Raw genomic sequence first — 25801 nt, forward strand, 5'->3', positions numbered from 1 at the left:
GCCGCAGAGGAGGAGTGTTTTCTTGCTAGGAGAGGAGAGCAATGGGAAATGGAACGACAGCGGATCATTAGACTGGGATTGCCTGCAGCTCGCTAATTTATGCAAATGACTTTCTTGGCTAATGTGAAAGGAGAGGGAGCGGGAGTCGCAGCTTGGCCAGCAGTCAACATCGTGCAGCGAGGGGTTTAACTGCCGCTTTGTTGGTCTGGAAACTTTAGCAGCGAAAGCCAGGGAGGGCTGTGGTTATAGCAAGCAACTGTGACAAAGAGATGCAGACTATGCAAGCCCTCTTCCTGGCAAGGCAGGCGGACGGACAGCCAATCAGGTCCACGGCGGCTCTCGCGCTGGCGAATGGCATGGCATGCTGGCCCTCTCGTCGCCCCGCCTCCTCCCCCGCCGCACCGCAGCTGCCCAGAATGATTTTATAAACATTTTGCCAGTGGATCAATACCTGTATTGATCAACCATTGTGAGAGTGATCCGTCTAAAACCCAGAGCAGCCTAGAGCTCAGAGATGGGAGGAGCGAGAGAGAGAGTGGCTGCAGAGAGGATGGAGAAAGAGAGAGAGTCTGCAGCCACAGTGAAAGGGAGAAGAGGTGCAAGGGAAGAGAATCTGAGAGAGAAGCAGACGCAGAGCTGAAGGCAGGTGGGGAGGCAGGTTTTCGGACAACGCTGCCAGGCCACTGGGACTGGGGGAGAAACCAATGGTAATTGTTTTCTCGTTAAGGGAGGGAGGGTTAGAGCGACTAATGAATACTGCGTTAAGTATGCGGGTAAGTGACAGACGGATAAATAGTGCGGAGAAATGTGTAATGCGTACGAGAAAAGGGGGTGATTCCCTCACCTGAGATTGCTAATACCTGCTCTACTAGTTTGGCCTGCTGGGTTGTACTTTCAGCTGCATTGTTGCATGTGCATAACTGTGCATGACTTGCGTGATTTTCAAATATCAGTGGAAGAGTGTGCAGGGAGGTGGGGGATGCAGCTGATGGGGAATTCAGATGTTCTTCACAGAAAAAAGAAAAGACGAATATTCTGCATTATTTATTTCTGCTATAATTTGATTTTTAATGTTTTGACTAGAAAACAACTGGAGTGTGAAAGATCTGCAGCCTCGACGACAACGTGGGACAGAGAAGGCCCAGCACAGACTGTGCTCATGAGTTCAGCTGTTCTGGTAAAAAACTGGAAAATCAAAGAGCAAGTGGAATGGAAAATCCTGCATCCTGGATACAAGCATAGAGGATATAAAAGGGACATTCACGATCAAGGCAAAGTTGAGTGTGTCATCAACACTGATGTCAAACTCAAAGATGAATGGCTGCAAGAACGTAGTGTAATCTGTGGCAAGTGACAGATTGTTGTTGTTTTGAACTGGTGTGGATAAAGCTAGCTTGGGATCTTTCGGACAATTCACTGGATTGGATTACATTTTTATTCATATTTTGAATTTTGTTGGAGTTTTGCTGAATGGACAACTGACTAGAGTGGACCCCTCAACACAAGCAATGAATGTTTGATTCAAGGCCCCAAGCGGGGCTGCACCGGAGGAGGAGTCAAAAGGCTTTTGGGATCAATCCCCCCCAATGCTAAAGGGAAATCAAGTTTTCATTGATTGGTTTAAATGTGACTTCCCTGCGCATAATCCTGGATCTGAGGGAAGATAAAATCCCTTGAAACAAACTGTTGATGCCTAGGAACTCACTTTGTACTTTCCTTTGTAACACAGAGAAAAAGGCCTAATACACTTATACAGTTTCACTTCTCTCACAACGTGACATTTTATGAACATTCTTTGGCAAGGACAAGAGCCACCTACAATTGTGTTTGTTGTAAAATAAATAAACTATTATTGTGTGGTGCAAAATGCTAATCTTGCCAAGTGTGTAGCAGTGCTGTCCTTGGCTGTGTTCAGGTTCCTCTCTGCATGCTTACACAATATGAATGCACTGTGTGTGTTTGAGAGTTTACTGTGTTAACAGTCAGTAAACAAGGAAGTAATGACAGGAAATGATTCAACATTGTTCCTCATAGACGTCTGATTTCAAATAAGCAGAAAAATCTAAATGTTTTTTAAGTATTTAATGACTTTATTTTTTTGTGTTTTTTTTTTCTTCTGAAAGCTGTCTCACCTCACTCAAACCGATAAGGCAAATTCAGCATGTGTCATGTATGAGTCTATGCTCTTTCAGTATATTGATTTGATCAATTTTGCATAGAAATCAATACATACGTATCCAAAACCTGGACTGAATGATTATATCTTGTGGAGTTGGGATACGGCTCCTGACTCAGAGTTAGTACCTGTTCTGTACTTGAGCTCAAAGCTCAAGACAGCTGCAGATCAATGCATTGCAGGTAAAGAACATGTACTGGTAACCATGGGAGACTCGATTAGTGTTTCAGAGAAAACTAAACAACACAGTACAAGGCTGCTGGCTTCAATGGTGTTCAGTGTACACAATGCACAGATGATGTGTTCAGTGTTTCTCATTTACACTGACTGGTAAACTACACAGAGTTTATCAGTTACAGAAGGAAACTTTCAGGTATTTCGTTACAAATGTTCCTACAATATCATCGACCCAAATATCTATGTAATGTTGAGTTATTAAGCAAATATTATGTATTCATATTTATTCAAAAGAAACCTTAATATCTCTACACAAATAGAGTTTGGGGCATACATGTGGAGATTCAGAGAGAAACATCCCTGCATTAAAAAGATACAGCTGGCTGCACCGGCGTGTTAAGATATTGCTGAAGCAATAAAATACAATCCAGAAAGTCCAGTTGAAATAACACAGTAGAGATTTAAAAGCTTATCAGCCTGAAACAAACACTGTGCAATGGTTTGTAATAGTCACAGGCAGGATTTTACAGCCCTGTAATATTATCACAGCAGCAACGATTTTTATCTTTTTTCCACGAGGATCGCAGAGTGAACAGCAGAAATACATTGTTCCTGTTTCTAATCAACCAGAATGTGTTTGATTGGCCAATGAAGTGACTCGTTGGATGGTGTTGCAATGAGTTGCTGAGCAAGGTTAGACTTGTTTGCAAGAACACTCTGCATTGTTTTACCAGCACCCTCAAGTTACCACTGTCCAGGGTGCATTGAAATGAATGACGGAGCAGCATTTATTCACACATGGGGCTAAATTTGCTCAGAGACACTGCCTGAGCTTGCTTTAAAAACATATCGCCTGTAAGAGGAGGATTCTTGTCCTCATGAAACTGCACTACATGCAACATGTACTATGTGCCAGAAATCAATCCTGACTTTTGCCAAGACCGAACCAAGCCAAGTCTTGCAAATCTCGAGCCAATGGTTCACAATGTAAAACAAATGGATGCCAGTCTTCTCAGCCATTGTCTTAATTGTGTTCAGTATAATATAATGATATCTGGACTAAATTGCTAAATAGAGCACCTTCAAACGTCATCCACTTTAAAGTGAATGGGCTCTACAATGTTAAAATGTTCAATATATTCTTTTTTTTTTTGTATTATCTATAATAGGTGTATGTGATCAATACATTAAAACGTATACGAAACATTATTTTCCATCTATTTGGACAAATAACCAAAGGGCAATAAGGTTGCACTAAACTCGCGATGGCCTGTTCCCATATCGCTGCCTTCCTATGGTCTGTATCAGCATCATTTAAGGGAGATAAACATCCTCGTTAAAGTCATGTGTCATCAAAGCAGCACTGAGACACTGAATCGTTGTCTTGTTCCCTTTCATCCTTCGGTTTGATTCCCGCTCTCAAAAACAAACCCTTGGACGAGTGCCAAATAATAAATTAGGATCTTCATTAGACACATCAAATCTAAATTACTATTCAATTAGCAGGCCAGTCAACCCGAACTAATCAACCAATTAGGCTGTGTGTGTTCACAGAAAAGCTAACAAAAGCACACGAGTCCCCTGGGAAAGCTGTAAAACACTGCACAAGAGTGACAGTGCAAATGAGCAGGGCGACTGGTTTAGGAGGATGAAAGCAGGACTGGGATCAGAACAACCTTCATCTTTAAATTTTAGGGAGTGAAATTAAAAGTAAAAAAATATAATTATAATTAACTAAAGGGTGAATTAAAAGACACTCCTAGAAAAGAAAAAAAAATACCAAAGGAAGCCATTTTGCATGCTTCCATGGGAAAATACTGTTTTCAGTTTCGTGTTTAACTTATACACTTCTATGCTGATGTGCTTGATTGAAATTACGGCAAATTGCACATCTGATTATAACATTGTGTTCAGGTAAAGTCTTTACAATCCTCAAATTAAGCTACAATTTGTTTCTGTGTAAGGAAATTGTGTCACATCAGGTAAAGCACGAGCATCATTAAATGGGACAAATTCTGTGTTTTACACTGTGTATGTCAGACAGGTTATTATTGTGTGCAGTCAGTTTTTTTGTTGAGACACATCTCAGGTGGAGACACAAAGTACAATGAAGTAGTTGTAGTTGACAGAGTGGGCGGTTTGGCGACGCCTCGTTTGGTGCGACTGTGTTGAACATACCTGAACATGGGCCACAGGAGATGTGGTCGGCAGCACAGGCTGTTCAAACCTCCTCTTCACCCACAGCACGGTGCAAACCTGAGAGGGAAACAAACACACATGTGACACGTCATCAACCGTGTGCACAGAGTAGCCACGACAATACTGGATTTCCCAAATATTGATATCAATATTAAGGACGTTTTAAAACGATAGCTCAGTATTCATTTGAACCGTAGGAATAAAATCTTAATATTGAGCCCTTCGAGTTTTTTTCTTTTTAGTCGTTCACAACATACATATTCTTAGTGAGACATTTCTTTCCCTTCCAGCCTTCACATCCAAAGGTCTGAGGTGTGCTGGCGCTCCATTACAGGCCAAAGGGGCTTGTAGAGAGGAGAACACCATTATTGTACTTGTAAATGTCAGAAACACCCCGTCTAATTGTGCCACTAATTCATGTTTATTAATGTGGTGATGTATGATGGCACCACACACAGGCCGAGGCTGTCTGCGCCTGTCATGTATGGGGCTGCAGGGAGTGCGTTAGGGACTGGGTGGTGCATGCGGTGGGTGTGGGGCATATGGTGCATGTAGTCACAGTGCCAAGTGGTGTGTGACTTTAACATGAAGGCAGTGGGGGTGAGGGAGTAGACTGCTGGTGTCTTCCGCTGGCCCAGTGCCAGGGCCCCTGGTCCCCAGTGCCCCAGCCCCTCGCTACCCCAGAGCCTCTGGGCAAGTACTACAGTTATTGTTTTCACTGCTGAGCAATTAGTAGCACTTAAGATTTATTTAGTCATGCTCTAATGTGTGGTAATTAGCTCGGGGCCCAAACAAGCCCCTTCATCCCGCCACCTTGTCGCTCGCATCAGAGCGATGCATCAGCAGGAGACAGTGAGGGAATGTGAGGGAGGAAGCAGGAGGTGCAGATGGCGGGGGGTTGTGTGGAGGGGGGAGCGGAGCAGCAGGATTACAAGAGCACCAGCCCGGCTCTGTGGATCAGCACTTTTTAAGAGATCTTCAGGGGCCTGTTGGCTGAACGCAGAGCAGGAGGAAAGGGCAAATACAGCCCAGTTACACTTTTATAGAATGCTTTGTGGAAAAACACCCCTGACACACACCTCGGCCTGGCAGCTCCGTTTGTCATATGGCCCAGGGGGCTCCGCTGGCCTTTCACATGACCACCGCAATGACCTTAAAGCGCTGCACTCTGCAACGAGCTCAGGCCACTCCCACCGGCTGCACTGCTCTTTGGGAAATGCAGTTTGGGTCACTGAATAATGTGTGATGCACTTGGACCTCAGGCGGGGAACCAGGTAGCCTAAAAAAGGTTATGCAAAAGCTGCCATGTGGAGTGAAAAAAAAACTAAAAATACTGGTTTCTCTGGTGTTGCTGGTCTATTGTGTTTTGGGGAATTTACATAATATAACACATTATATGGGTGGTTTATGTCATGTGGCCTTGCAGTTTGAAACTGGTGCAGCAAATCGTACACATTTATATGAAATGCTCATTGGACACCAATCTGTCTTAGAAGAAAAATATTATATGAATTTTTATTGCAAAATCTTTACTAAGCAAGTTACCACAATACGTATCTAGACTGTTGTTACATCGTCCAAAAAGCTACAACACACGATCATTAGAGAGAATTCTCCTCAAGGTCCTAACTGCTCGAACAGAGCTGGTAAATTTGCCTTTTGTTTTCATGCCCAGCATGCTTGGAGCTGCAGGACATCCTAAACATAGAATCATTACTCTCTCTTAATATGTTTAAAAGCCATTTAAAATCAGTTAGCATAATTGTTTTTAACATGTGCCTTTTATTTTCTATAACTCATTCTAGCCATTGATTCATTTTTCTATGTATCTATATATTCTATCTATATATATGTATCTTTTTTCTTTTTCATTTTATTTATCTATCCCAGTTGGTATTTATATTTGAAACGTTTTTCCTTCATTGCTGCTCATCTTGAGATATTGAATCTAAACAGGTCCTTCCTCGTTATATAAAGGATAAATACGATTTAAAACAATATGATCAATAAATTTACAGTGTCAGGTGCCCCTCTATGAGGAGGAAGTTTGTGTGTTGAGAGTTTCATTTAATCATTTATTTTTTAACAGTTTGAGTAACCTACTTTGGTTATATGATTGTTCCTCTATAAGCTGTGTATACTCAGACACCAGGCTCTCAGGTATAGATGTCACACACATCAGCCACAGTTTGGTTCTTAATACATTCACATGCCAGAGAGTGGTGATCTTCTAACCACTGTGGTCAAAGCATGAATTAAATATCACATTCAACGAACAACACCAGACGACTAGAGATGGTTGAGAGAAATAGAAGAAAATCAGCGTACAAGCGACATGCCCCCACATCTCTATTGAAGCACGTACAGAAAAAAAGCACAATTGCATTTTCCAAATAAAGATACACAGAAGCCTGAGAACTGAGGAGAATCAGTACTTTGCGATTTAGTACTTCAACAAGAAACATTTGTTCTTTTTAAAACAATGTTCAGTGAATACATGGGAGCAGATGAAGGTTAAAGGCAAGTTCAACTACATATGCACATCTTATACATGTGCATTAAAAAAACCATCAGTCTTTGCTGGTTGGAGGGGGTGGGTTAAATCACGACATATTAAAAACAGCATGTGGAAAAAAAAACTATTCAGCCTTTGGTCATAAAAGAAAAACCTGCAAAAAAAAAAAAAAAAACTGCTGATGCAACACATTGGAGGAGACATTTTTGTGTTTGGTGTTTGACTGCGAGATGCACTCTAATCATCGCAGAACTGGAACCTCCTCATGAAACGATCACCTAAAATTGCTCTGCAGTCTGGGAGGGTGGTGCTATAAAATGAAATATCACTTTCCGTTTTATCTCCGGAGGCAGCACGCGGCTCTGAACCAATCAGAACCCCGCAAGCCGACCCTTGACCTTTTTCATCTCAATATGACTACCATTATCTCGCCGAAAATTAGAAGCATCTCGCTACTGTTCAGGAGCGACGGGGGGGGACAGGGGACGGGACTGTTTAAAGATAAATGCTCTAGTGTTCATGATCCATGTGGCAATCACACACCACCAGCAGAGTGGAGGGGGAACATGTCTGCATGAGTGCACATGCGCACATAAGGTGGAGTGTTCGGTGTTGATGCCGCATTGTGTTTGCCTGGTAAACCCGTCTGTCGGCAGGTTCCTGTGGATGCTCCTGCGTTATGATGAGAGAACTAAAATGGACAACTTTAATGTACAATTTACAGCAGAAATCTTTCAAAGGGAACTCAGATGATGATGCAACCTTGATTTCAGTGGTCTCCATAGGCAACTGGATGGCTGTTGACTGTCGTATAAACATGAGTAGTGAGAGGGATAATATCCTCCTGGTAACAATGCCATGAGGTGACGAATGTGAATAAAGCTGATATAGGACTGAAATAACACGACAACATGATGCTGTGGGTGAGAAAACTAGCTGAGCATCTGTTCGCCTTTTTGCACTCTACCACAGAGGAAGACCCACAGCTGCACGTACACGGTTTAAACAGATGAAGAAGAAAGTGTGTGACCTCTGCAGGTGTGAGTTCAAGCTTTTTTTTATGAAGGTCAACATTGAAAAGCTGAAACAAGAAGCTTTAATCTTTTATTATAACTATGTGCAGATGTTGGCTGCAACATTCACAATAAATCTCAAACATTTATTATAACTTGTTTCATTACAGCTGTGGAGGAGCTCTGTCACAGGAAGAGATTAATACCTGCATCTGAAATCCACATTTCAAATGAGGAAGCTTATACCAAACTGCTTAATTCACTGATAGTAACTGAAAAAAAGCATCTATCAACATTTATTTTAACTTCTTAACTTCGCTATGAACACAAAGAAGTGTTTTAGGAAAATATAAATCTAAATATTCATTCACCCACATTCAAGAACAAGCTTAGTAGTAGATGCAATTGTTTGTCTTCTATATTCAAATATACCCACAAAGCATTTTAGTTGTGTGGAATTTTTAAAGAAAAATTAGAGCTTGTAGAAACCATTTGTTTTTTGTGTTTTTGTTTTTTACAAAAATCTAAATAATTTCAGGGCTAATCTCGTCACCTAATTGTGTTACAGTACTTTTCAACAAATATCCCTTTCAAATAACACGTTTTCTAAATATACTAATATCCATTGAATAACCAGAGTACACACACAGACCATCGTCACACAAGCTGTGCAGAATAAAAACCTAAAACATCTCAATCTTGTTTCATTTCACTACATTACAATTTGTCAGTTTGAAGCCAGAAAATCCAAGAAGTAACTTCTGCTCATCTGCTCTCTGATGTCCCTCAATCAAAAACTGAATTTGAAATGTTTGTGAAAAGCGATAAATGTTAAATGTTACCATGCTAAATACCGTCAAGAACAAACTAGTGCATCCAGCATTTTATTAACATATTATATCCCATTATTATAATAATGATTCACTTACAATTTAAAAATGAGCAAGCAAGAAATGTTCAACAAACACATTGTGTGTCCATATTTACAAACCCGGTGAACGTAAATGGTAAATACGACAACAACTAAGGAACCATCCTCTATGTGTCACTTGTTCCGTCTGTTCTTAGAACGTTGTAAAAACCTAAAGTTTAAACAAATGTACAGGACAGAAAAGAAAAAAACATTTAATTGAGGATATAGGTCTAATCTTGGACAATGATTTTTTTGCACATTCTTTTTTTGTTATTCAACTGATTGACAAGCACTTTGGATTAAAAAACTAAATGTGGGATACTAAGAGGAACATACTGCATTTGCCTTTGTTTCAGGTCATGAGAAGGAGCATTTCACTGTATTCTCATGATTCTTATTATTGTTTCATTGTCACAAAGTTGTTACCAAATTCTACGGTAGTGTCATATTTTTGGTGATTTCCGTGGCCTTAACAAAGACAGAATACATAATAACTAATATATTAAATGTCCACTGTTGGGGGCAGAAGTGAAACTGACCATGAATTTGCAGTAGTTCTGCTGCAAACACTTTCCTGAATGTCATAAAACAGCAGGATACCTGCAGTTACATCCAACATATGATAATAGCAGGATATGCTTACTAAATAAATGAATATATTAATATTTTTGTTCATTTTTCACTCCCAAAATTAGTTATCATCTATTATGATGCATGCATAATGTTACAGAGGGTCACGGGATAGCTCTGCTTTAAATGTTATGTTTCCATGATTGGCTCATTCCCTCCATTTCCTGTTCATTGTGTGCGAGCAAACTCCATTGTCTGTGGGTAGATTCTGCTCGGCCCTCAGAGGGGCCATCCCCAGGGAGCACTGCATCTTTTATTAATCAGGGGCGCTGCGCCACAGCCCCGCTTATCTAATTTAGCAGCCCGCCTCAGATACAACTATGTTGGGCTTGGTGTGGAAAGAGGGGACACGGGTGCGGGGGTGCAGTAGGGTGTAGATAGGATGGGGGTTGGGGTTCGTATACCTCGGTTTTTCCATATTGTGGTTGATGCATGGGGGAGACAGAGAGGTAGGGACTTATCAGACACCTCGTCACCAAGTTTTAGGACTGAATCACAATACAGCAAATTACCTTCTGCTGACAAGAAAAAATGAGAGCGGCCCCCATATGAAAAAAAAAATAGGATTGTCAGGAGGAGGTGACACATTGATTGCTTAGTATGCGCATCCAGAAGGCTGGGGTTCAGAGGCGTCCTCCCTATATATATGTAGAAGAGGTGCAGCAGTGCACGGCACAGCCATGAGGGGTGAATGAGAAATTGAAATGCCATGTTAGATTGGAGTCTCTTCCTCAAGCCAATCTCTCCAGTCCAACTCATATTAGAGCGCCATATCATAGTGTAGCCTTGTGTGTTATAGTGAGCCTCCACGAACCCTTTGGATATTTAAAGACCATTAGGCGCTCTCTAATATCACATCCACCGCGTACAGCTTATATAGTATTGTATTAATTTAAGCACAGAACGCAAGGACCTGGTACGAGCACAACCTGGTCTCCATAGGTGTTTTATACTTCTTTTCTGGCCGTCCCTCCTCCCCCTTCTCTCCCATCTGTGTCATAGCTCAGATGAATCAGTGTCACCGGTGTTGAGAGCACTTACTGTCAACCCTGGCGCCCTGGGCTACAGCACTGATGGACACAAACTATAAAATATCAGCCCCCTGGGGAGACATCGCTCAAGCACTGCCCTACAGCCCCGAGGGGGTGTGATCTGGTCAGTGTGTATGTGTTTGTGTGAGTGTACCGGGAGAGCCAATAGGCCAATGTGTTTGTCTGCGTATCAGATGTGATCCCGTTAGCATGGCCTAGCGTGTGCAATCATGTGGACGGTTTCACAACCATTTGCATGAGAAGGAGATGATAGAAAACCTCTAAAGATGAATATAGTTTTTCGTTTTCATAAATGTTCTGTTCATTAGAATGTTTTCGAGAGGGAATAGAAACTATGAGATATCTAATACCAGGCTTTCTTCACATTTACATTTCTGCACCACAGTCAACAACAACCCGCGCATTGTCCGACCAAGCCCCTCAACCAAATTCCATAACTCCGCGTATACGAGCTCAGCACCCCTGACAACTGCATGGGGAAAACCACAAATGAATCAATCAATAAAATCAATGGCTCTGTCTGAGGACATGTCCCGTATCAGCTGATAAGTGGTATAACCCCCCCCACCTCTACTCCTCCTCCTCCAGCCAGGCACAGGGAGTGCATGAGGAGTCTGAACAGCTCCAATTGGAAGCGAGAGAGGAGGAAAATCAGGAAATCAGGGGGAGAGGGAGAAAAGAAGCCTTCCAGCCCTCTGAATGACCCCCCGGCTCCCAGTGCCGCCCCCCGCCCTCAAAAAAAAAAAAAAATCATCCATAGGTCACTGGGTATTTTCTCCTTCTTTCAGTTCTGCAAGGTCAAGGTTGCTGCCTGTCAGTGTCAGTGCATGTTGGAGCATGTGAACAGCCGCTCTTAGGTAAAATAAAGGGAACACACCTTAGCTACACATTCTTCTATTTCATTGGATGAAAGATTTAAAAGGAAAAAGATAAAACAGATACTCTTATCTCCTAACACGCCGTCACCATGTGTCTGAATATTGACTATTCATTTACACTGTCTCAGGTCTGTGGCTGCTTGATTCACCTAATAGAATTATATTAACAAGGCTCTTTTCAGATTCAAGGACAAAGGCATTAAGAGGAAAAGCAGCCCCGGCGGTAGTTTATTGTTGGCCAATGTCAATGGGACATACGACAAGACTTATGTTGCATTGTACTATTACGCATCCCATTGTTAGCAGTGGAGCTAAATGGCTTCTCGAGTGGCTTGGATGAACACATAAATGCAAATAGATCAAATCAAAGGGAAATCACAGATTGCTGTTTGTCTTTGTTTTGTTTTTTCCTTCCTATTTTTTGTGTTTCTCGGCTCAGAACCATAATGGAAGAGTCATGAGACCTAACATAAGAACTGTATGATCAAAAAACAGTTATTCTTAGTGCCTGGCAGGTAAATGACAGAAGACAACAAAGTCTCCTCCGTTTGATCAAATACATTCAAAGGTAGATGAAGGTATTTGACGACCAATCAATTATAACTGTCACGGGCTTTGTTTATGTACTTTTGCTGGCTTGAGGCTGGCCAATGTTCACTATACTGCATTTTAATGTACAAATATCCATGTTTGACAAACAGAAAGTGTCCCGCACAGGATTTGATTTGGATAAAACAGCTTCTTGTGTTGTTCTAATATGTCCTAGTAGTAGTGGAGTACTCCATTGCTGTCAAATGATCTGGCTAAGATTCTGTGGGGTGAGGCCACTTACATAAAAATGAAAGATAAAAAATCCAATACACAAATTCCTAATGTTAGCAAAGACTGTCTCAATAAATTGGGGGCGCCTGCAGACCCCCAAAACAGTCACTTAAGGTAAGCGTCAGTCTGCAGCTGCACAATAAAACTCATCTATAATTTGTGATGAGTGTAATGCCATCTCCACTTCATGATTATGTGATATTCTTCACCTCGGCCTCAGCCGATGAGCCCAAGAGCTGGCAGTCCTAATGAGGGGCCTCAGAGTTCAGCGTTTAGGGGACGGAGAGGAGGATGGAGGACGAGGGGACGAGGGTTGCGAGACTTATGCAAGCTGGATAAACGGAAAATCACAATATTAAGAAATAAATTCAACGTTAAGCGTGTTTTTGGTGAATAACTACATCGCTAAATTCGTTCCTCTTGGTGGTGAGCTGAAAGCCAAAGATTTTAACATCTTTTTGGAAAATGTAAGCCCACGCACCGTATTGCACAACTCATTCTAATGAGACGTAGTCACAATAAACAGTGAGAGAGAGTCATTAGGTCTCTGCACAGAGATACAAAAAAAAAAAACACTTGTTAAGGGAGGCATGGCGTCCTGGGTTTGTCGAGGATTACGTCCACGAGGGAGATCTCATGAGAGAGGCCCTTAGACTCATTTTCAGCGCAGTGCATTGCTATGCTCCTATGGTTGGTCTAAATGTTATGAATAAGTAAATAACAACATTTTTCCAGTCGTTTAATCTCTGAGTACTGCAATTAGTAAGTCTGTAGTTTGTGCTGCCTTTTTTTCTGCCCTTATTATTGTTATTGAAATGTCACGCTCTTATTTAGCTCAAGGATGAATAATAAATAAGCTATAATTACTGTCTTGAATGAGCTGACAGCTTGGCTGGGTCAATAGTAAACGGAGCCCCCCACCACCCGTCTCTCTCTCTCTCTCTCTCTCTCTCTCTCTCTCTCTCTCTCTCTCTCTCTCTTTTCCCCTTCTTCTCCCTCTCTCTCTTTAATTGGATCTTGTAATTAGTTTCTCTGATGGATCTGGGAGGTCTCAGGCATCCTCTACAGCGTTCATTAGTGTTCTTGGAGGAGGGCGCAGCTTTTTAAAAGCTACGCCTTTGCTCTGTCCCTCAGATGTCATAACACCAGATATAATTCTGCCAAACACAAGAAGAGCATCATTTTCACCCTGGGTCAGGTTTGCCCGTATAGCACCGAAACAAAGTAGCTCAGCTCAGTGGGCCTTCAGGGAAGCGTTGAGACAGCTCCTTTGTAATACACATCTTTATCAGCGTTCATCTCTTTGGGAGAATTTTTCCACAACTTTGCAGCAGCTCAGAGAATCGGGCGTTGTAGAAATACTGATGAATGGATGATGGTGGACAGAGTGAGATATTGAGAGATTTATTTTAAAGATATTAAAATCAGACACAGCTCGACTTTACATGGCTGCAGGAGTCAGTGTGACCTGAAAATGGAAGTTAAATGTCTTTTTGCTCACTCTTACAGGGCTGACCAGTCTCTGCAAACTCCTTTTGAAACCCACACACACACACAGGTTTGCGTGGCTATCCTCAATATCTACTTTCAATCCTTTCTATCTATCCTATAACCCCACGTGTGTACAGCCTAACTTAGACCTAATCTCTAACCCTAACCATGACCAATTTATACCTAACCTTAACCTAACCACAATTCAGATCTTTTCACTAACCTTAACCAGGACATTAGAAATGACGTTTACCTCATTAGGGCCGGGTTTGGTCACCATGAGGTCTACTGGTCCTGACAAGGTCAGTGTTTATGCTGGTCCCAAAGAGGTAACAAAAATGAGTACACACACACACACACACACACACACACACACACACACACACGCTTTTCTTAGGTCAATTTTTGGGGACATTACATATACTATACCTGGAAACTAATCATAACCAAAACCACGAGTTGCCTAACCCTAACCTAAACCTATTTCTAACCCTCACCTTAAAAGCAAGTCTTAACCCTCAAACAAGCCTTTGACAAAGTAAGGACCGGCCAAAATGTCCCTACACCATAAGGCCTATGCTCAAAATGGTCCTCACAAATACATAAATACACAAATACAAATACAATACAAGTACATACACACACACAAAAATGTTCAAACCCATAATATACAACCCCCCCTAGCACCCCAATACCATTTCCCACTTTTCCTCCCCACCCCTCTGCTGGCCAGGCTACACTACACATCTCTCCCTAATCAGCAGCCTCGTCTCGCTCAGACTGGTTGCCATAGTAATATGCCGGCTGGTCGACATGGCAACCACTCTGAGGTCCACTATTAAATGAAGAAGAGGAGAGGGAGGGATGGGGAGAATCGAGTCGGGATGAGAGAGAGACAGAGAGGGGAAGGACGTGAGAGACAGCAAGAGAGAGAGAGAGCGATTGTCCAAGATGGGGGGGGGTATCAGGGGTTATGCGGTGGCGGGAGGGAGAAAATGAAAAAAAGGGGGTAAAGCATAGAAAAATTAGGGAGAGAGAAGAGGAGGGGCAGCTGGAGGAGAGATAAAGAGCATCAGTGGTGCTGCTCCAGTTATACCTACAGCATTGTACCGTATTAAAAGCTTCTGATACATGTCACAACAATGCCATTAACCTAATGCATGACGTCATTTACTTAATGCCTCACATTTATACATTTATACACATGAAAAATGCATGTGCGTCACCGTCCCGGTCGAGATAAAGGATCATAAACCAATATCACGTTTTAAGAGCCACCCACGATATTATTGTCAATTGGCCGTCAAACATACCTTAAAAAATGATTTAAAGAAATTAATATTTATAAAGACTAACTGTGTCATGGACAGCACTCCTGTAATGATGATCAATGAAGACATATGAGGAAGTTATGTTAGAGTAAGACAAAAGGGTCATGTTACTTCTATGGGATTTAACTTCCAATCGAACAAAACTACAGAGGAGCTACAGTGTTTTTACAACATTGTGCTTAAACAACAGCAAAACATTCACCTTTAAAATCTTGATATTTTTTGGGGCAGCATCACTCATGTGCTTCATGAAGATTTGGCCCATCCCTCACAGTCCACTTGATATGTCAGACTGGATGGAATATGTAGAATGAATGTTTTAATATTTCTAAACTACAGCACAGGCCTGCAGTGTCTTGTCATTGAGCCGTCAGTATAGTGCTCTCTTTCCAGACTGAGGTGAAAATTCACCAAGGCTCACATATCTCCCTCTGTCTCGGGTGCGATCTACCTCCATCACTCTTTCCTCACTCATCCTATCTTGCCAACTCTTCCCATCTTTCTCCTCTCATTTTTTATTTGCACCTCACCCATATCTCGGTGTCTCCTGCTCCCACTGTGCCTTTTTCTCCCCCTTTTATCACAGCCCCTCTTCCTTCTCTCTGACTGCATCTCTCTTTTCTTGCTTTGCCTGAATGTCTGATTCTTTAACGAATGAAATGCCATTCCATCAAGATGCCACCACAGCAGTGACACAAAATAGCATTTGTTGCCTTGTGTGCGAAAATTCCTTTATGAATTGGAGCCCTCTCCTTTTTTTTCCCCCCGGAGCGTCTTATGAAAGATAGCTAATTGCATGTCCACATTGTGCCGTCAGTCCCTGCTTCCCTCGTGCACCATTCAGAGGCAATTAAAGTGAGCTTAAACAGAGTAAGAAAGTGCGTCATCCTCTTAATGCAATTAAGGAAGTGTGCACACAAACATACAGTAATACTCTGCAACACAAAAACAGGAACACAGAAAAAGAACAGAAAAAAAAGGCAAGCGGAAAAGCTTAATTTATTGGGCACAGTAAGCCAATTTTACTGTTAAAAACTGCCAAATGTAGTAGTTTTCTGTGTGTAAGGCACCAAAATCAACATATCTAAGCTTCAATAGCAGCCCTGCTCTATGATATCAGCTGTTTTAGTTTTATAATGTGTCCGTCTGCTTATATCTGTCTTTTTTAACGACATGCTGAGTCCAGTTTGTAACAACTTTGAGATCACAGCATACTCTCGCACTTAAATTATAAACCTAACATTCAAATAATGTCTGCTCTCCTACTGTATGTGGAGCTGTGCTTCTCAAGCCCCTGAACAGCAGCGTATGGCAGCAAGAATAAAAGTACCTAGTTAGGGAGCACAATCACATTGACTAAACAAGCCTGCAATCTATTTAGTTGCAGGTGGCAAGGGATAATTTTATATAATAAACCACACACACACACCTTAAAGTATAAATGCAAAAAGACTGACACATGAGGTGAAATGAAAGGCCTCTCGTCACAGAGGGGGTTTTTTTCACAATAACAGTCATGCTCCAACACTTAAGCCAAAGCCTCTGACATACAGTATGTGATTACAAGCACTGGATGATCGGCCAAAATCAAGCAAGGCTTTATTACACTGTACCACTGTTGCACTGCCCACTTAAACCAATATGAGAAATGGATATTTGCTGGATGTGAGGTGATTTTGCATCATGTGCAGATTCCTTGTTGTTTGCCTAACTTAATAGAAAAATGTAATTTGTTTAAAGGCAGCAAAGTGATTTTACGGTGCCTATCTGGACATTCTGGGGAACAGCTTGGGAAATCTAATTTTTTTCTGTGGTAGCCTCATCGCTTGTGGGACAACAGGCCAGAACAGAAAAGCAGCAGTCCAGTTTCTGGAGGAGGTTAAACAAGCCAATACGGAAATTTAAAAAATGAATATACTGAAAATGACGACAGTGGTATTAGGCATGAATGCATAAACACATTCATGGAAATAAAAGTGCTTATACACGCCAAAGGCACTAGTATGAACTCATGCTGCCTGTTTTATACATGAAGACATTATATTTTTGATCAGCTCATTTGTGTATTAGTGACCAAATGATTTTTTGTATATAAGTCAAGTTTATTGCCTTAGTGACAGGATGAAAACTGAGATCCTAATCTGCCTATTAGACAGAGTAAAAACTAAATAACACTGCGAACATTCACACTTATATTCTGAAACAAATTTTCTTTCGTCATACTTTTCTATTCTTTCTTCTGCCACTCACTATTTTTTAACACACACATGCACACAGACACACACACAAGCAGATACATATTGCAACACAATTCTATATCAACATAATAAAAGTTTCAAGGGTCTTTAAAGGTGGGACACTTTCCTTACAGGCTGACAGTGTCATGTAGAATTACTGAACCAGATTGACGGACAATGGCCTTAAGTGAAAAATATCATATAATTTAACTTTTATAAACATTTCACACAATTTTTCAGATTCACCCAACAGAACAATGTGTAAGAAAAACATCTGTGACCGTGTCCTGTCTCCTGATTCACAGAAATCAGAAGGAAACAGGAACACAAAATGAGCAGCACTGTCCTCCTTCACTGAAAAGACATGCCCATCCATCTCCATGCATTGTGGAAACAAGGCATTGTCTGTTTGGTCGGACCACAGATATTTGTTTTTTAATGTCAGAGAGCGCGGCTGGGATGTGGCCTCTATGCCCTGGGGGGCACACTGAGGCAGGGGGACGCTGTGTAGTGCACGGACAGACCCAGACTGACCCTAATGGTGCTTATGGCTCGCTTCAATTAGTATCCAGTAGTGCGTCGTAAAGCATGAGACTGAAAATTGTCCAATTGATTAGATAGATGTGACCCCCCCTCCAAAACCCCCACATTCACTGACCTCTTTTCTTCACGTTTCTTTAAAATTTTTGACTGCAAATATTAAAGAGAATCCATGATGTATTTTCAGGAAATAGTTAATTATTGCTGGTTTGTAGATTGATCTGAAGAGGAGGGTTGGCATATGGAAATCAACTTCCCAGTTCCTTCATTCGAGATAGACAGTGAAGAGGAAGGAAAGAAACAGGGAGGCCTTCATCTCAGACAGTATATACTGTACATGTAGATATGAAATGTAGATGCAAACCTTATTTGGTTATTTATAGCAGCCAATTTGAATAAACCAGACTGTAATTACCCAAAGACAGATGGAGATGGAATCATTCAACTACAATTCTTTTTCACGCTGCACTTTCCTTGTGGCTACACTCTTGACCTTTTGTAGTCGTGGACAAGCCGGGGCTCTACGCTCCAGGGCATCCTGAGCAGGGCCGAATCAGAATTCACCTCAGTGCAGGCGACTGCCAGCACTGAGGTAGCCAACACTGCTGGATGTGCTAAATTATTGTATAATTTAGCCATAATACAGCAGAGTTGCTGCTTAAACGTATAAGCTCCTGCTAGCTGAGAAAAAAAAAGGTCTGAAAGATTTTTGGGGTCTAGATGTAATTGCTGCCTGTTGCAAAAGCAAAGTCTGCAGAAGTCTAAAGGGTTTGTGATGGAAATATATCCATCGACACTTCACAGTCTTATAGAAGATTAGTAGCTGGTTGTGAGTTCGTTTTTAAAAAATGCCTTATTCATAAGCTATTGTAAAGTAGAAAATTACAAACTGTTTTAGAGAGAAGTGACATTTACCAATGTATTGCATATCAGAATTGAAGTGTATATTCTGAGTAACAAAGGGCCATATGTTCATTGCACTTTGCCTTGTAAACTGTCCAAGTAACAAGGAAACACTGAAACAAATAAAAACAATTCTAATAAAAATAGATCAAAAATTAACAAAGTGGGTTTATTTTATAACTTCAAATATAATTGTTATATTTTCTTATTTAGCACAGTTTATCTAGTACAATACAAGAATAACATCCAAGCCCATCCAGATAAAAATGTGACCTCTAGTAATTTCTTCTTTGAGGTGCATTGAATTTTTTTTTTTTAGCTGGTCCCCAAATTTTATGCCAAGATGCTCTGAACAACAAATGAACAGTAACTGAGACATGTAAACTATTCATAGCTGCCTCACAATGGCCTCACACTACTTGACTGTAATGGGGGCTTTGCCACCTCTGTTATTCAGCCAACACAGTCACCATCACAACCAAATGTAAAGTCCAACTGCCCTCCAAATCCCTCCCAATTATAAAAGGTCCTTGAGTTGCTGTTTTGCCCCCTCTCCAGCTCCTGTCTGATTACTGAGTGTGGGGCGAGCTGTGCAGGCAATCAGCCGCAAAGTGCAGAGGACCAGGAGGACCGGGGGAAAAAAATCAAATCCAAAACACTGCAAAAAATAAACTACAGGGGGACTTCTGGACTGCAATTACAGGCCATCCAGCCAGGCCTCTGCTCCAGCACTCAAGAGCCGCCGTGATTTCCGACAGAAAAGGTTATTAGTTTTTATTGGAGGAAATAGATGCTGGGTGGCTTTAAATGGCACAGTAATGTAGGGAGGCTGTAGGGAGACCTCCTGACCCGGGTCTCCCAAGGGTCCCATTGCACCGGCAGAGGGACACGCAGAAGCCATCACACGCCCTCTCTCCTTCCCCCCCATCGCTCGTTCTCCTGCTTGAACTCTGAGACAGTGCCCTGGTCCTTGGCCTTGAACTCAACCTGGACTCACACTTCTCTTCCTGATGTCTCCTTAAATATAAGCGTCACTACTGATGAGGTTCCTATAACCTCACATCCGGCCTTCACAGGAGAAAGCTGTTGGAAAATATTGCCAGGAAATTATTTAAAATGTGTAGAATTATCAATAATTTTAAATTGTGATGTTTTAGAGATACGATCATCAATATCAACAAAAAACAAATAAACAATAAAACACTAAAATCCAAATTATGTTTTGAAATGACAGTTTTCTTTGTGCATGGGAGAAAAAAAAGCCTGGTGTTGACATGGTTTTATTCCACACAATCCCCTCACATAAATTCTATCACTATATTGTGATGCTGTATTTGTGCATGTGTACACACACATACAGGCGCGTGCCTATATGGCTCCAACACAGCAGCGGCACATGAGAAAACATCATCAGCGAGCGTGGCAGCTGCGTGTTTGCTCGGCTCGGTGTAATGACTGCCTGCAGATTTCCTGTCACAAGCACGTGAGTCTCTGGCTCCAGAAGGAGAGGAGAAGTATGCAACCATATTTGCCTTTGTGCTGGGCTGCCAGTGTGTGTACTCTGCCGTGTGTGACGTTATTTCAGAATGTGTAAGCTATGATCTGCCTGCACCAGATGAAGTGCTCTCCACAGGCGTCGGCGTGTCAGTGTCCAGCGATAGGCAGCAATCAGACACATGCGCTTTTATCAGCCAGTGGAAATATACGGAAATGTTTTTAATGATTTCTCCTATTATCCCATGTGTGTGATGCAACATCTCAGTCAGATAGGTGTGTGGAACGCAATTACTTTGATTATAAATGTGTGTGTCAAAATATGTTGCTGTATGTCAAAATAGATAATATGTTGTGAGCGTGTGTGTGTGTGTGTGTGTGTGTGTGTGTGTGTGTTTGTTTCATTGTGCTTGCTGCCCATACTCTCCTCTCCTAATCTGTATTCAGGGCAGGTAGGCTCCAGCACGGACCCACAGCTCAGTAACTAATGGAGGGGCTGATGGGAGCCTGATGACGACCACAGGGCCATTTGTACACACACACACACACACACACACACACACACACACACACACACACACACACACACACACACACACACACACACGCGCACACACGATGCACATATACAAACAAACATTATGTTCATTTCCAACCACATCTGCACCGATCATGCAGCCAGGAGCCAGGTAAGTTGATTACACTGACCATTTAATATTGGTAATTTTTTTTCTTTAGTGTGCAAGGGATGCAATTTGATAAATTTCATCATCTTTCTGAGTAAGTGAGTAACAATTACAGCGCAGGGCATCATCCTCCTCTGCCTCTGTTGATTTCTGCTGCTGCTGCTGCTGCTGCTTAGATTCCTGCCTTTAATTGCCTCGACTGCAAACTTTTCCAGCGAAGCACTGCCCCTCTAAGTTGATTGCCAGGAAGTGCAGGGAATTAGAAAATTAATGTCACACCAGGGTCAGTGCATTAGAGTGGCACACACGTAAACCTGCACAATGAGTTTTCTCCGCTGACAATAATGCAATACCTGTGACGCAGGTGCTGGAATATATTTAGTTTGACACAGTTTCCTGCACTATAAATTCACTGCAATTATTGTATGGAAAGCTATAAGTGGTCACTTGTGTTTTACACATATCTGTGTAGAAGCTTTCCCCTAAATTAATAAATAAAGAGTTGAATGCGAGGTCATTCAAGTCTAAGTTCATGTTCAAGTTCAACATGTAAAATCGAATGATTGTCATAACAACTACTATAATTGTACAGCTCTGTTTCATGTATCAGGAAGTCTGTTTCTATCTACTTCCCTCCTCCTCTCCCATGGTCACCTCCCTTTTCCTTTTCTTCCTTCCCTTTCCTCCACTTCCTCCTCCTCCTCCTCCTCCTCCTCCTCCTCCTCCTGTGTTGAGCCTGGGCCAAAGAGCTGACAGCCAGTGACCTAGGAGCCTCTGAGTCTCCCAGCGAGAAAGGTAATGGGCCCAACCCCGGAACGCACTCTCACTCTCGGCACACATGGGGCTGCCGGCCGCTTTGATCCGGTAGCCCCTGCTCTGGTCTCCTGACGCCGGGTGAGGAAATTCATAGGAACAACTGGAAGAGGCCTGTGTTTATTCAGCTCCTTTAATGAGGAGGGAGACGGATTATCGGGGGCCTAGATCTCCCCGAAAAAACACAGGGAAAGAAAACTGCTGCTCCTTCCAGATGTTGCTCTATCACCGGTCACTCCAAAAGAATCCAAATGAGAGAGAGAGAGAGAGAGAGAGGGAGAGAGAGAGAGAGAGAGAGACGGAGAGAGAAAGAGAGAGAGAGAGAGAGACGGAGAGAGAAAGAGAGAGGTGGTTTCAGTATTCAAGAGGGAGAACTAGTGGTCGGCAGGAGAATTTCCCAGTGTTTTCTCTGTTCTTCTGTCTGGCCAGATGTGGGAGCTGGCCGGCCCTCTTTGGGTTGAGCCCAGAGGAGAGCAGCCGCCCAGACGCAGTGGGGAGAGCTGGGGGCTCTGACAGGGAGCTTGCAGACATGTGTTATTTTGTTGAGGGGGGGTTGGATGGTGTAGGTTACTAAGGCTTTCATGAACAAGCTTTACTTTAAGCAATTTGTGCTGTCTTACAGAGAAAAAGAAGTTATTTCCTGAGCCTGTCACACACCCTCTAATGTGTTATTTTTTCGTTTTGGGTTTACACATAGCCTCATTGTAATCCTAATTAACATGGCATATATAGCAAGTAGCCGGTTGGACCAGATGTCCGAAGCCTGTCTGTTACAGCTGGAACAGAGGCCTGATCCATTCAGTGCATACTACAGGTGGTGGAAAGACAAAGGGAGCTCCAGTGATGATAACGCCACTCTACCTGCAGACACAAAGCAGACTCCGGTGCGTGCGTGTCCGTGTCAGGCTCTTGACCCTTTAGCCAGACGGCTGACCAGATCAATACGTCTCTCTATTGTCAAACCATTTAGGAGAGGATTACGGGTCAGCCACTGGTCACAGATGCTCACACGCAGAGGGCAAAGGTCAGTCTGTGCCGCACATTTACATGTGATTTCCACACGTTGAATCGTGTTAAGAACATCACCGGTTTGTACAAAAAGCTGCGGTGCAGTGTGGTCCGGCCCACGTCTGATCCAGCACTCCTCTTTTCTCTTTATGTTTCACTCTAAAATCATTCACTGCTCCAATATACACAATAACACCCCCGAACCTTTGTCATCTGAACTGCTACCCCCCATAGGTTCAAGGTCAGGGTAGTGACAGGATGAAGGGGAGGTGTCTATTGCATGTGTTTATGTGCAAGACGGCTCGAGATGAGACAAGATCTCTGAGGAACCGTAAGAAAACATGAAGGCGCCGACAGATTAACAGTCGGGATTCACGTTGAACCACTGCACGGGGCCTGTGTGTGAAATCAAACCAACGAACATGAAAGAATATAAGTGGACTTCACAGCTGCAACACTGAACTCGAGTGCAATTGAATTAAATGTAATAAAACATAATTTCACTGTTGTTGATTAGTATTTCTGCTCAATATAAACAGCAAGAAGAGCTGGAATTGTTTGCTTAATTAGAAAAAACATCCACATACAGTTTCTGCTCTGACGTTAGGAATCTGAAATGCTGAATATGTATATGAGAAGTTTTCCGTAAGACATAACAAATTAATCAATCACCTCCTGCTGCTTAATTGATTCAATTTTTTTAAATCTTCACATAGTATTTGAACACCCCCTGATTATATAAATATATAATCTGTTGGTTTTTGTCACTGTCACGTTCAAATTGAACATACATTTTCTAAGTTTGTATCTTTTAATTAAAAGTAGTAATTAAAAATTGATTGACTATTTGGACAGCTATTGGTGACAACCATGCCCTCTTCAACATGTTAAATGTAATTTTTCTGCTTTGTTAAAAGGAGAACATATATTGTATATATACAATATCTATTGTTATGTTTAGAATATATATTTTTACCTGAACCCCTTTGGGACAAATTAATGTAATTTGTTTTGTTTTTTTATTTATTTTACGTGGAGCTTTTCAAACATGTTAATATTATTACTTCAATTTGATTTAACATATCACTCACTGTTCACAGTTGGAGAAATAAAAATAGAAATAAATGAAAAAACTCACTCCTCTATTTACCTCCATTAATCGTCATCATTTATCCATTCTACCCAGCAACATATTAGAAACTGATGATGGACGTGATGTGTTTAAGGCTGTAATTTGTTCACAGAGTACAGACGGGGTTTATTCCAAGAATGTTACAAAAAGAAGCTCGACAATCTTTTTTTTCTTGTGACAATAATAGAGTGTGGTTGAGGAAGAATGGGGTTTGTGGGTGTAATTGATCTATCAGTAGAGACTTTCTGCACACCCTCTTATCATTTACAAATCTGAACCCTTTAGCTGATACCTCTCTTCTCCAGTCAAGTTCACAAGAGTTTGCTCGGAGATTAAATCTGTAAAAATACAAACTTTCCTCAAAGAAAGTCTTTCTTCCAACATCTCATACATGTGGTGAAGCTACAATGAGAAGGAAAAAAAAAAGTTTCAAGGAAACACTTACCTACTGTGAAGAAGAGGACAGCTTCCGTCACAGTCCTGCAGAAAAAACAAAACACAAGGAGAAATGCATCATTGTCCACGGACTTCAATGTGTCAAAAAAGAATGTGGAAACTAAAGTGGACCACAGGTCTCACTGGTCATGCGAGTTTATCACAATTACTATTCATAACCTTTTGCCAACATCCTTCTTACTGACCAATAATATCTGCCCCGAGGCTGCACTCAGATTGCAACAACCTCTTATGTATGAATGGATAAAACCTGAATAAACTGGTAAACCACAGACGGTCATTATCATTATACTGTATTGTTATTGTTCACTCATTTCTGTCTCCAGGCCTCGTGCTGTTTGATATGAAGTTATATTAAGACCCGAGGGTAAGAGAAGGACACTGCACAGACACACTTTGCATGAAACAAATACAAGCCAACATAATATTGTGCTTTCTTGAAAAAAAAATAAATAAAGGAAAAAAATAGATTTATGTATGTAAATCAAAAAACTTCTCCTCTCTTAAACATTCATGGCATTCTTGTATCTATCATGAAAGGAAACGGCACATTGCTCTGCAGTCATCCCAGATCTGAAGCCTCCTTCTCTCACTATTAAAGTCATTGTTTCTCTGACAACTCGGAGCAGGTAGAATCCTGTGTGACCCGTCTCACCAGGCTAATGCAGAGTGGTGTATCCTGCCCACTGTTTGACACCACAAAACAACGGCCCCGCTCAAATACAAACTGTTTCCAATGCAGCGTTTGTGATATGTGTTGATGTGCTTTTCTTATTCTGTTTATCTCCTAAGTGCGAGGATGACTCGTATCCTCACGACTCCCAACACACGCCATCACACTGAGCTAATGATCACCACGCAAAGCCCAACTTGTTGTGGCTGTGGTCATGAAATCCAAAACTTTAAGGTGAAGAGACATTTTGTTTCCCACAAGGGAGGGAAAATATCAACCTTGGAATCAAAACATTGAAAATAATTTTCCTCTCCGGTTTCATTTATTGCGAAATAATTACTGACAGCGCTGCAGGTTCCTCAGTGAACAACACACAGATGTTTCATTTTGGTGCATAAGCTACAGCTTAGACTGCGTAATTGCTCGCCTCACACCGGCAGAAGAAAAGGTGTGTCTCAAGATACTAAATATAATAGACTAAAAGAATAAAAGACTAACAGACAAAGGTATTAAATAGAATATAAACACAGACACACAACACAGTGGGGTTACTATAACAGACACATCAAATAATATACAGTATTCCTGACATTCACACTTCATTTTTAATCATATTAATAGTATCAATACTTCCTTGTTTCACTGCACAGTGCAGCGTCATG

The 25801-nt window shown here is 41.7% G+C and overlaps 1 long non-coding RNA gene across 1 annotated transcript; it reads left to right on the top strand.

Moving 5' to 3' along the window:
- The first annotated feature begins 433 nt into the window (after positions 1–433).
- On the top strand, positions 434–1873 carry LOC118115106. Its single transcript, XR_004697530.1, has 2 exons — positions 434–707; positions 1084–1873. It is a non-coding gene; the product is annotated as an uncharacterized LOC118115106 (long non-coding RNA).
- The last annotated feature ends 23928 nt before the right edge of the window (positions 1874–25801 follow it).

The sequence above is a fragment of the Hippoglossus stenolepis genome, chromosome 1 (genome assembly GCF_022539355.2).
Source record: "Hippoglossus stenolepis isolate QCI-W04-F060 chromosome 1, HSTE1.2, whole genome shotgun sequence".
Classification (NCBI taxonomy): domain Eukaryota; kingdom Metazoa; phylum Chordata; class Actinopteri; order Pleuronectiformes; family Pleuronectidae; genus Hippoglossus; species Hippoglossus stenolepis.